The sequence below is a fragment of the Carex rostrata genome, chromosome 29 (assembly GCF_964058835.1).
Source record: "Carex rostrata chromosome 29, lpCarRost1.2, whole genome shotgun sequence".
NCBI lineage: Eukaryota > Viridiplantae > Streptophyta > Magnoliopsida > Poales > Cyperaceae > Carex > Carex rostrata.
Window position 1 is genome coordinate 6,981,640 of NC_135946.1, and position 11,737 is coordinate 6,993,376.

At 37.6% G+C, this 11,737-nt stretch overlaps 1 pseudogene across 1 annotated transcript; it reads left to right on the top strand.

Annotated features, from left to right (window-relative positions):
* Nucleotides 1-5,165: 5,165 nt before the first annotated feature.
* On the top strand, nt 5,166-5,924 carry LOC144546255 (3beta,22alpha-dihydroxysteroid 3-dehydrogenase pseudogene; annotated as a pseudogene). Its single transcript, XR_013508730.1, has 2 exons — nt 5,166-5,560; nt 5,691-5,924. The product of XR_013508730.1 is annotated as a 3beta,22alpha-dihydroxysteroid 3-dehydrogenase pseudogene (transcript).
* Nucleotides 5,925-11,737: the final 5,813 nt, after the last annotated feature.

The following is an 11,737-nucleotide window of genomic DNA, read 5'->3' on the forward strand; positions in this document are numbered from 1 at the left end:
AATAGATTAGATTTTAATCATTTTATTTTTGTTTTTTCAAATTCTTTTTTTTTCTGTTTTTCCCAGATTTTTTTAATTTTATTTTTTTCTGTTTTTTTTTTAAATATAGTTGTATTTGAAATTCATTATATAACTAGGTTAGATTTATTTGTTGAATATGTTAAGTAATTGTATTTATTTTTGAATATGTTAGTTTATTTTTAAATAGATTAGATTTTAATCATTTTATAGAGTAATTTAAAATTTGATATTAGATTTATTGTTGTAGATAAACGTATAATTTAAATTGAATGTTAGATTTATTTAGTTTATGTTAGATTTGTTAGATTTATTGAATGTTAGATTTATTTAATTTATGTTAGATTTGTTAGATTTATTGAATGTTAGATTTATTTAATTTATGTTAGATTTGTTAGATGTGATTATGTGAACTTGTGATATAATTAGATTTATTTTGAATATGTTAGATTTTATTTTTTAAATTCGGATTTATTTTTAATTGGTTAAAAAAAATATGTTAGATTCATTTTTGTGAATATGTGAAATATTTTGAATATGTTAGATTTATTTTGAACATGTTAAGTAATTGTATTTATTTTTGTGAATAGGTTTACATTTTTAAAAAATGTCATCTCATCGTGATTCGGTGCAAGAAGATATCGCGAGAATGTCGGCCGATATTTTTGGCCCCGAAATACCAACTACAAATTATCCACAATATTATCCACAAAATTATTTTGATAGTTCCTCTCAAATGCCGCCACCTAATTATCCACAACCTCCCCAAAATTATCAAAGAAGAGACCAAATGCTACAAACAAATTATCAACAAAACCCCCAAACGGGTGCACCGTATTATACTTCAAATGATCCAAACATATTCATTCCACAAGAATCACATCAACTACTACCACCGTATGCATATGGAGACACTTCTTCCGTTGCATCGTCGAGTCAACTCAACCCCCCTATTTCAGGTACTCCTTCGACAAGTGTCACTGAAATTCAAGAAGAAGGTCTCGCTCCTCCTCCGCCAATTGTCCCCCGCCCCCCACAACAACCAGCAGCAAAGAAGGCTAGAAGACCTCCCGAATACAACCAATATTGGTTTGAATGGTATGATGTGACCAAAGATGACGACGGTTACTTGAAAACTCTTTATTGTAAGGTAGACCATTTCAAGAAACCTTATTTTGTTTATAAACAAGCTAGTGGTATGAGTAGCTTTAAAAGACATGTTGATGTGCATGTTAGAAAGGGTGAAAACTATAACCCGAATAATACCGCGCAAATTCAAACCCAAATCACCCCGGATGGTACTTTAACCAACCCAAAATTTGATGAAAAAAGAATGCTTAGTGAATTGGCCCGGTACATAACCCACAAAGAACAACCAATCAGTATGGGTGGTTGCACAACCTTTGCCCGGTTGGTCATTCGGGGGTGTGCTCAACCAATGTACAAGATGATGCATCATAGAAAGTTGGTTGGTGAAATAAAAAAACAGTTTACAACCATAAAAGATGACCTCAAAGGTACATTTGCATATCAATCCAATAAGGTCTCAATTACCTCCGATATATGGACTGCTGGTAAACATGGCCTTGGGTACTCTTGTATTACTGGGCATTGGATCGATGATCAGTGGGTATTACAAAAGAGGATATTAAGTTTTCGAGTGTTAGATTCCCCGCACACCGCAAATGTAATTTTTAAATCTATTATTGAGGTTTTACAAGAGTATAACCTTAAGAGGGATATGGCTAACAAGGTTTTTTCAATATCTTTCGATAATGCTAGCAACAACATTGCTTCCATTGAAATATTTAAACGGTCACTAAACCCGATTATGAATGGTGAAATGTTTCACCAAAAGTGTGCTTGTCATATACTTAACCTCGTCGTGAAGTCGGGACTTAAAACAGAAGCCATAAAATTATTGATAGTTAAATTTAAGGATGCCCTCAACCACATTGTTTCAAACCATGAAAGAAGACAAGAGTTTGCGAAGTTGTGCGTAACCTATCGAATAAGCAAGTTGAAAGTACCTTGGGATATAGATACCCGTTGGAACTCAACCTATAGGATGTTGAACCGATGCCTTCCTTACAAAGCTGTCATAGGGGAGTTTTTGAGGGGATCCACCCCTCAGGGAATGCAATTGGAACTCACCGTCGGGGAATGGGACCAACTAGAAAGGCTTTCAACATTCCTAGGATCCTTTTTTGAAGCAACCGTCAAACTATCCTGCTCGTATTCACCGACGGCATTTGAGTTGTTGAGGGCAAATCTATCAAATTTCCAAGGTTTATCGTATTTTGGAACAAGCAGAAACCCACGATAAATCTCTCACACCGATTGTAGAGGCCATGAAACTAAAATTTCTAAAATATTGGGAAGATGTACCCCTCTTAGCCATTATTGCAAGCTGCCTCAACCCGGCATACAAGAAATATTACACGATCAAAATGGTTGAAGCGTACAAAGATAATCTACATTTAGTCGCAACCGGGGTCGAGGCATACGTGGATGCGAAGTTCACTGAGATGTTTAACATATACAACTCAAGAATTAGTGGCAACCAGAACCCCTCTTCGTCCCGGGCTGGTCCTAGGTATGAATAAATATACATTATGCTTTTAATCTTTATTATTTATAATATCTACATTATTTGTCCACTAATTTTTTTTTATTTTTTAATAGTTCCACTTTCAGGAGCACTAGCAGTAGTGGATTGTTAGCAGATTTTCAATCAGATAGCGAACCGCACGCATCCACAAACGAGTTAGTGAGCTATTTGAATATGCGCAACGAAAATGAAAACGTTGACATCATGACGTGGTGGAAGAGGAATCAAAGGTCTTATCCAACACTGGCGATGATGGCCCGCGACGTTTTTGCCGTACCCGTGTCAACCGTCCCTTCAGAAAGTTGTTTTAGTTCGGCGAACAGGATCCTCTCCGACAAACGCAGTAAATTGGGTCCACATGTTTTTGAAAGACTTGTGTACTTGAAAGATTGGATTGATGCTAACGAGCGCAACCAACATCAAGCTCAAGAATCATCTTCTGCAGCTGATACTGAAGAAAGCGTTACCGAGCCGCAGCCTCAACCTAATTCAGATTCAGACGGTGCGGAAGAAAACAAACAATGGTATATGAATCCAAACTACTAGATAGGTAGTGTCGGTATAATTTTCTAACCTCTTTTAATATTTATGGTTATTTTAAAAATTATAATTTCTAAACATTTCAATTAGTTTTTAAATTATTCGTTTTAAAGAACAATTACTAACAAAAAAAAAGTTAGAACTCCGTCTATGTTATTTTACATAGCCGGTCCCAAGCCCGGAATAAAGGAGGAGGGTAACTTTTATTTTTTAATCTATTGTTTTCAAATTATTCATAATTATTTTTAATGTAATAAATTAATTTAAGATATTATTATTTATAATTTATTGTTTTAATTATAATGAGAATTTGAAAATAAAATAAAATGACTTGCTTAAAGAAATAAATAAATAGATTTGTACTTAGCCGTATAAATATACAAATTTTCGTACGAATAATTTTTATATATAAGGTACAAATTTTATTCATTTATAAATTATAAAGACGCGACTTGATAATTTCATGTATATACATACTCTATTTGATACCGAACTATTCATATTATAAAAATCGAATTATAAACACGTAATAATATTTATACGACACTATAAAAAAAACAGAAAAAAAATATTAAACAAAACAGAAAAAAAAACAGAAACAAAGACAGAAAAAATAAAAAAATGGAAATACAAAACTGAAAAAAAAAACTGAAAAAAAACAGAAAGAAAAACAGAAAAAAAAACAGAAAAAAAACGGAAAGAAAAACAGAAAAAAGAAGAAGGAAAAAACAGAAAAAAAAAAAACGGGCGGACCGGACCCGTACCCGTACCCGCGGTACCTGTACCCGTCAACCCGCAACGGGTACGGGTAATAAACGGACCGGATATACATTTTGGGAAAATTACCCGTCTACCCGTTACGGGTTTTACCCATACCCGACCTACCCCTTTACCCGTCCTACCCGTTACCCGTAACGGGTAACCCGGAACGGGTCACGGGTTACCCGTTAGCAAATGTCTACCCCAGTCCCCAGTCCCCACCCAAGGTTAGAAATAGAATGAACGAAGAATTTGATATATAAAGAAAATTGTGAGCTTAATTAATTAGAGTTGGTTAATTGGGTGGCCTGGTTAATTAGAATGGGCAGCCTGCCTGATGCCAGTCAGTAATGCTGGTAAGGTAAGGGGCAGTTTCCTTTTCCTTTTGATTGTCATCGTCTCCCGTGCTCACAGTAAATGGAAGTGTCCATTGATTGAATTTATGAGTGAGTGACGTCAGGAGAGAATGTGGAATGGAATTAGTGTATTTATACTCGGGCGGGTACGGGTACCCCGGGTATACCCGTCTCGGGTACGGGTATACTCGGGTACAAGGGTATTCGGGTACGGGTATGGCGGGTATAATTTTCAAAACCCATACCCTACCCGTCCTATACCCTTACCCGTGTACCCTTGACGGGTAAGGCGGGTACGGGTATTTTTTTTTTTTTTTTTTGCTTTTTTTTTTTTGCTGTTTTTTTTTTTCTGGTTTTTTTGTTTTTGTTGGTTTTTTTTGGTTTTTTTCTGGTTTTTTTCTATTTTTTTCTGGTTTTTTTGTTGGTTTGGGGGGAAAAAAATCAGATTTTTTGAATTTTGAAATGGGATGAACAGTGGTCGGGTATACGGGTACGGGTACTCGGGTAGTCGGGTACGGGTTTAGTCGGGTACGGGTAAACTTGGGTAGGGTATGGTCGGGTATTGGTCCAAAATAACGGGTCCGGTCCGGTTTTTGCCCGTACCCGCGTACCCGAGTACCCGACCCATACCCGGGCTCGGGCACGGGTACCCCGGGCGGCGGGTACGAGCGGGTACGGGCGGGTATACCCGACCCGGGTTTTCTGCGAGCTGCGAGCTGTGAGCTTCCTTCCCAAATCTCTCTTTCTTATTCGAACTTAACCAAAACCAAAACCACCGTCAAACTGTGAGAAAGAGAAAGAGAGAGAAAGAGAGAGAGAGAGAGAGCTCTCATCTCATCTCAGAGTTGGTTGGTTGGTTGTGTTGTTCTTCCCCTTCCCCGGCCGTGCCATCAAGGCTAGGAAGAAGGTGGCGGAAGCATTGAGGCAAGTGATAAGAGAGAAGATGGAAGAGAGATCAGTTAGGATAAGGGAGAAGGAAATGGGAAGGGAAAGGGAAAGGGAAAGGGACATGGTTGATACTCTGCTTGATCTCGATGGGGAAGGGGAATCTAGTGTTCTCTCTGAGGAGGAGATGGTTGACTTCCTTCTTGCGCTGCTCATCGCCGGTTATGAGACCACCTCCACCAGCATCACCCTTGCTGTCAAATTCTTGACTGACAACCATTCCGCTTTAGCCCTTCTCAGAGATGAGCATGACAATATCAGGGCAATCAAAGGACATGATTCCAAGGCCCTGGATTGGACTGACTACAAGTCCATGCCTTTCACCCAATGTGTAATATAATTAATTAAGTCTTTTCTTTCTTTAAGCCTTTCACCCAATGTTCACTGTTCACTGTCACCACCACAAGATGGATCAATCAATCAATCAATCAATCAATCTGTTGTGAATTACATATTTGCAGGTGATCAGTGAGACGCTACGTGTGGCAAATATAGTAAGTGGGGTTTTCAGGCGAGCAGTGACAGATATTGACTACAAAGGTGAGTGGAGGCATTCATTCATTCATTCATTCTTGCTATCTATCTCTTACCAATACTATGTATTGGGCCTTACTCTCTGGGTTGAAAATGAAAATGAAGGACTCCCTTCTTTTGCATTAGCTAGCTTTATTGTTATTGTTATTTTACTCTCCTAGTCCTATATATGCACCAAGGCAAAAACGAATGATAGGTTTAATTTCTCACCAAGGCAAAAACGAATGATAGGTTTAATTTCTCCAACATATCTAGACTTTGTTCAAACATTCTGAGAAGAAGTGCCAATATCAGATAAAATTTACTGCAACCTTATTTTGCAATTTCTGACGTATAAAGTGGAATAAATGAATCCTTTTCTGTTATGTTTTTATATTTATATATTTTGAACAGGAGCAACAGTAGTTTAGAGCATCTTTATCTTGATGACATTATATATATATATATATATATATATATATATATATATGAGTTAGGCTGGGGTGCTATGGATAACATAGTGACCTCTATGCTACGGCTCAATATTCGAGTTTCCAAAATCCAAACGGTCGATCCGAACCGTTCATCTTATTCTCCATATTAATATCTGCTTGGAGACCAAATTTTATAATTTTCTGAATTTTTTTACTATTTATTAAGCCACTTTGAAAATCGCTAATCCAACGGTTTTACTGTTTTGTGCAGCCACCGTTGGATCAACAATTTTGTAAAATACTTAATAAATAGTAAAAAAAATTCAGAAAAATGTAAAATTTGGTCTCCAAGCAGATATTAATATGGAGAATAAGATGAACGGTTCGGATCGACCGTTTGGATTTTGAAAACTCGAATATTGAGCTGTAGCATAGAGGCCACTATGCTATCCATAGCACCCCAGCCTAACTCTATATATATATATAGGAAGGCTACCATACATTGCAATGCATAGTCATTTTTGTGCATTGGACTATAAATCACCAGATTCAAAGTCAAATGACTGATCCAAACCGTTCATCTTGTTCTCCATATTAATATGTGTTTGGAGACCAAATTTTACATTTTTTGAATTTTTTTTCTATTTATTATGCCACTTTGAATATTGTTGATCGAAGACTACCGGTTTTCAAAGTGGCTTAAAATCAGACTACCGGTTTGGATCGGTTTGGATCGGTTATTTGGATTTTGAATATAAAATTTGGTCTTCAAGCACATATTAGTATGGAGAACAAGATTACAGGTTTGGATCGGTTATTTGAATTTTGAATCCAGTGATTTATAGTCCAATGCACAAAAATGCCTATGCATCACAATGTATGGTAGCCTTACTATATATATATATATATAGAGAGAGAGAGAGAGAGAGTGACTAATGAGCATTCATATGTATATGGCCCGATATGCATACGGTCCAAATTTGAAATTTCAAAATCCAAAATGTTGATCCGAACCATTCATCTTGTTCTCTATATTAATATGTGCTTGGAGACCAAATTTTACATTTTTCTGATTTTTTTTTACTATTTATTAAGCCACTTTGAAAATTGCTGATCCAATGGTGGCTGCTGATTTTACTGTTTTGTTAAGCCACCATTTAGACAACACGGACGTCCGCACCGCCTCGTCTGTCGTGAGTAGCCCTAAGATAATGAGAACTAAATCGTCCGACAAATTACTTATGTAATCAAACATCATTGCGCAATACCGGAACTAATAACAATAATGAATTTGTAACAATAATTTTTCTATTCAATTACATTTCCTAATCATCCATTATATATCCTTAAACGACCATGTTGGTACAACTAGTGGGGGATTTGAGAGGGTGCATGGAGGTTTTGGATATGGCGATAGGAACCAAGAAGGAGAAGAGATCTTGAATTTTGCCGTAGCTTATGACCTCATGTTAGCTAACACCTTCTTCAGAAAGAGACAATCCCATATAGTTACCTTCAGTAGTGGCCAACACTCTAGTCAGATCGATTTTGTCCTTACTAGGAGAGAGAACAAATGAGCTTGCGTAGATTGTAAGGTGATACCTAGAGAATGTGTTGTTTCACAACACCAGCTTTTGGTATCCGAGTTTCGTCTTCAGATACGTGTTCGGCAGGACAAAGGCGTCAGAATCACAAGGACGAAATGGTGGAAGCTCAATGGGGATGCCTCACAGGTGTTTAAGGATAGGGTGATTGGAGAAGGGGCATGGAACATAGAAGGAGAAGTAAATCGCATGTGGGAGGAGATGACAACTTGCGTTCGAAGGTGGCTATGGAGGTGTTTGGAGTGACAAGAGGAAATAAACAAGAACCTAAAGATACTTGGTGGTGGAACGAGGACGTGCAAAAGGCTATCAAGGAGAAAAAGGAATGCTACAAATGCTTGCATCATCACAGGAGTGGGGACAACATTCAAAAGTACAAAGCGGCAAAAAAGAACGCAAAGAAGGCGGTGAGTGAAGCAAGGAGTCGTGCGTATGAAGATCTATATCAGAAGTTAAGTACGAAGGAGGGCGAAAAGGACGTCTATAGGATAGCTAAACTCCGCGAGAGGAAGACGAGAGACTTTAATCAAGTTAAATGCATTAAGGACGAGAATGGTGGACTTCTAGTGAAGGATGACGAGATAAAAAATAGATGGAGAGCATACTTCGACAAGCTATTCAATGGAGAGGATGATAGCACCACGATCAAGTTGGATGACACTTTTGATGACACCAACAGAAGATTTGTTCGGAGAATTCAGGAGTCTGAGGTGAAGGAGGCATTAAAAAGGATGAAAGTGTTAGTTTGTAATAATCTAGAAGTCAATAATACGATAAATTATCATAAAGCTTTGTTCATGAATTGAATGCTTATTTATATATCATTTTGTTGCCTTGAGTATTATTGAATTTATGGATCATTTCGAGTTCATGACTGAAATTGTGAAACTCCATAATATAGATGATATATACTCTTAAAAGGTCACTGACCAAGGTAATTAGCAGGAACACTAATTACCGCGATAAGGTTAGTATGTGGATTAAAAGATGGTTAAGTTTTAACAAACCACCTGACACAAGATGTCATTTTAATCACATAGATACATGTTCTAGGAACATGGTATTTGACAGACCCCGAATGAAACATTAAATAGAATTGTGTTCGTGTCATTTATGTTTTTATTCAGTGTCACGTTCTACAGTATGAGGTATTTATCGTTCCCACTGAAAAAATATGTATGTGTGATTGTTATCCACCGCTGTTCATAAAAAGCAGTCATAACGGTAGCTTTTCCATATGTATAGCTTAGCTGAGAAAGTGATAGTTTACCAAGAATACTATTTGTCCCTCGTATCTCTATACGAGCTATAGCATCACTGGGCCCCTTGGTAGAGTTAGATTATCTGCATGCGGTATAATTACAAGAGTAATTATATTTGATAATCTACTCAAGATCAAGAAAAGATACAGTTAGCAAGGATGACACACATCTACCTTAAAACTGATCTGATAGCTATGAGACAGAAGAACAGACACAAGTAAATTGTTTACTGGATCGTGATATTGTACAGTACAGCATCATCTGTGTAATTGGATGGTCATGATGTGTTGCCAGATGCCGCTCATGATTATAGAAGTTAAAACAGTTTTAACTCTATTTACCAACATAACACAGATCCTATTGGGTCACACCATATAGGAGTTAATCGGAGAATCTTATTGTGATTGATTATAAATTGGTTATGATCAATAGTAAGATGGTTATAATTAATTATACGTGTTATAATTAAATTATAAATGTTATGTAAAAATAACAAGCAAAAACATTGGTTAATTTATAAACGTGTGTGACACGTTGTTTAAAAGTTAACCGGTTAATTTATAAATGTGCAGGACACGTTGTATAAATTACCGAAACAACAACCGCAAGAAAAATATATATAATTGTTCAGAATAATTATACGAATATTATTTGTATTTGGGCTGAGGGCATTCGGGTCTTTCCAGATTCGTCCTTATCCGCATGACATGTCATCGATCCTATCCAAATGACACGTCATCGATCTTATCCACATGACATGTCATCCTTATCCATTCAATGACATATCTTGTAAATAGGCCGAACTTGGAGGGCATTTTGGTCTTTTGGCAACCGACCCTAAACCCTATAAATAGGGGTGGAGGGGTAGAGAGAAAAATCACTAATTTACTCATACCATTTCGTATCGAAACGAATCGGTATTTTCTCTCTTTCTCGGTTTTTCTCCCAAATAGTGTTTCGGTTGAGAAAAGAAAGTTATACGTAGTTGATGTATAATCTTGCGAGTTGTTGTGAAGTATATTTACAGGATCGATGAATAGTATTTTACCAAATTTCGCGGTATATCAGTTTTGCATATTGATGAAACTGAGCAACCGAAAATTCGTGTTTACGGGTTTTTGTCTTTTTCCCATGAATAGTGTTTTTGCATAATTCCGCGGTTTACGGTATTTCTGGCAGAAGAAATAAACCGCTCTCCGATTAGTCCTGGTGGATAACCGATAGAGGTATCACACGTGTGATACTTCGAGTCGATTCCTTCCTTGGTGAGGCTCTACTCGCTCGGTCTGCATTCCAACTGTGATTTGGAAACAAGGTATAAATATGCTATATTAATCTATTTAATTGGTAAGTAGATTAAAGTTTTAGAAATCAATCATGGAGTAGATATGTAAAAAGGATTAAATTGGGTTTTGATGCCAAAGGAATACTGAAGGTGGACCGCCTTGGAAAGTTTCCTGACATACCCCGCTTAATCCTGAGCTTAAGTTGGCTGTATAAATTTTTGTTCTACGGTCATTCCGCAGCTTAAGCCTAAACGGGTTTTGGTTACAGCACCGTAAACCCCAACAGAAAGTAGGCAAGGCGTTGGGGCCTGATAACATCCCTATCGAGGCGTGGAGGTGTCTTGGAGACGTAGGAGTAGCTTGGCTAACTAAGTTGTTCAATAACATTTTCATATTAAACAAGATGCCTGACGAGTGGAGGAGAAGCATATTAGTACCAATCTTCAAGAATAAAGGAGATATTCAAAGTTGTACAAATTATAGAGGAATTAAGCTTATGAGTCATACAATGAAGCTTTGGGAGAGAGTCATCGAGCATCGCTTAAGAAAAGTTACAAGCGTTACGAAGAACCAATTTGGTTTCATGCCTGAGAGGTCGACCACGGAGGCGATTTTCTTGACGAGACAACTTATGAGAGATATAGGGAGCAGAAGAAGGATTAATTGGAGCAAAGAACCGAGGAATGTTATGTGGTGGGCTCTTGAAAAGAAGAAAGTTCCAACAAAGTACGTTACCCTCATCAAGGATATGTACGATGACGTTGTGACTAGTGTTAGAGCATGCAATAGCGAAACCAATGACTTTCCTCTTAAGATAGGACTACATCAAGGGTCAGCTTTGAGCCCCTACATTTTTGCCATGGTGATGGACGGAGTTACAAGGGACATACAAGGGGAGATCCCTTGGTGTATGCTCTTTGCTGATGATGTGGTGCTAATTGACGAGAGTAGGATAGGAGTTGATAGGCAACTAGAGTTGTGGAGACAAACTCTAGAATCGAAGGGTTTTAGACTTAGTAGGACTAAAACCGAGTATATGAGGTGCGAGTTCAGCGGTGTCCAGTCAGATGATGGAGATATCACTTTGGCTGGACAAGTAGTGCCTAGGAAGGACACCTTTCGATATTTAGGGTCGATGTTGCAGAGTGATGGTGAGATTGATGAAGATGTTAGTCATAGGATTCGAGTGGGGTGGGTCAAATGGCGACATGCATCTAGCATTCTATGTGACAGAAAAGTCCCCCAAAAGCTCAAAGGCAAGTTCTACAGGACGGCTATCAGACCTGCGATATTATATGGTGCAGAATGTTGGGCTACTAAATGGCAACATGTTCAGAAGATAAGTGTAGCAGAGATGCGTATGTTGCGTTGGAGTTGTTGGCATACAAGACGGGACCGTATCAGAAATG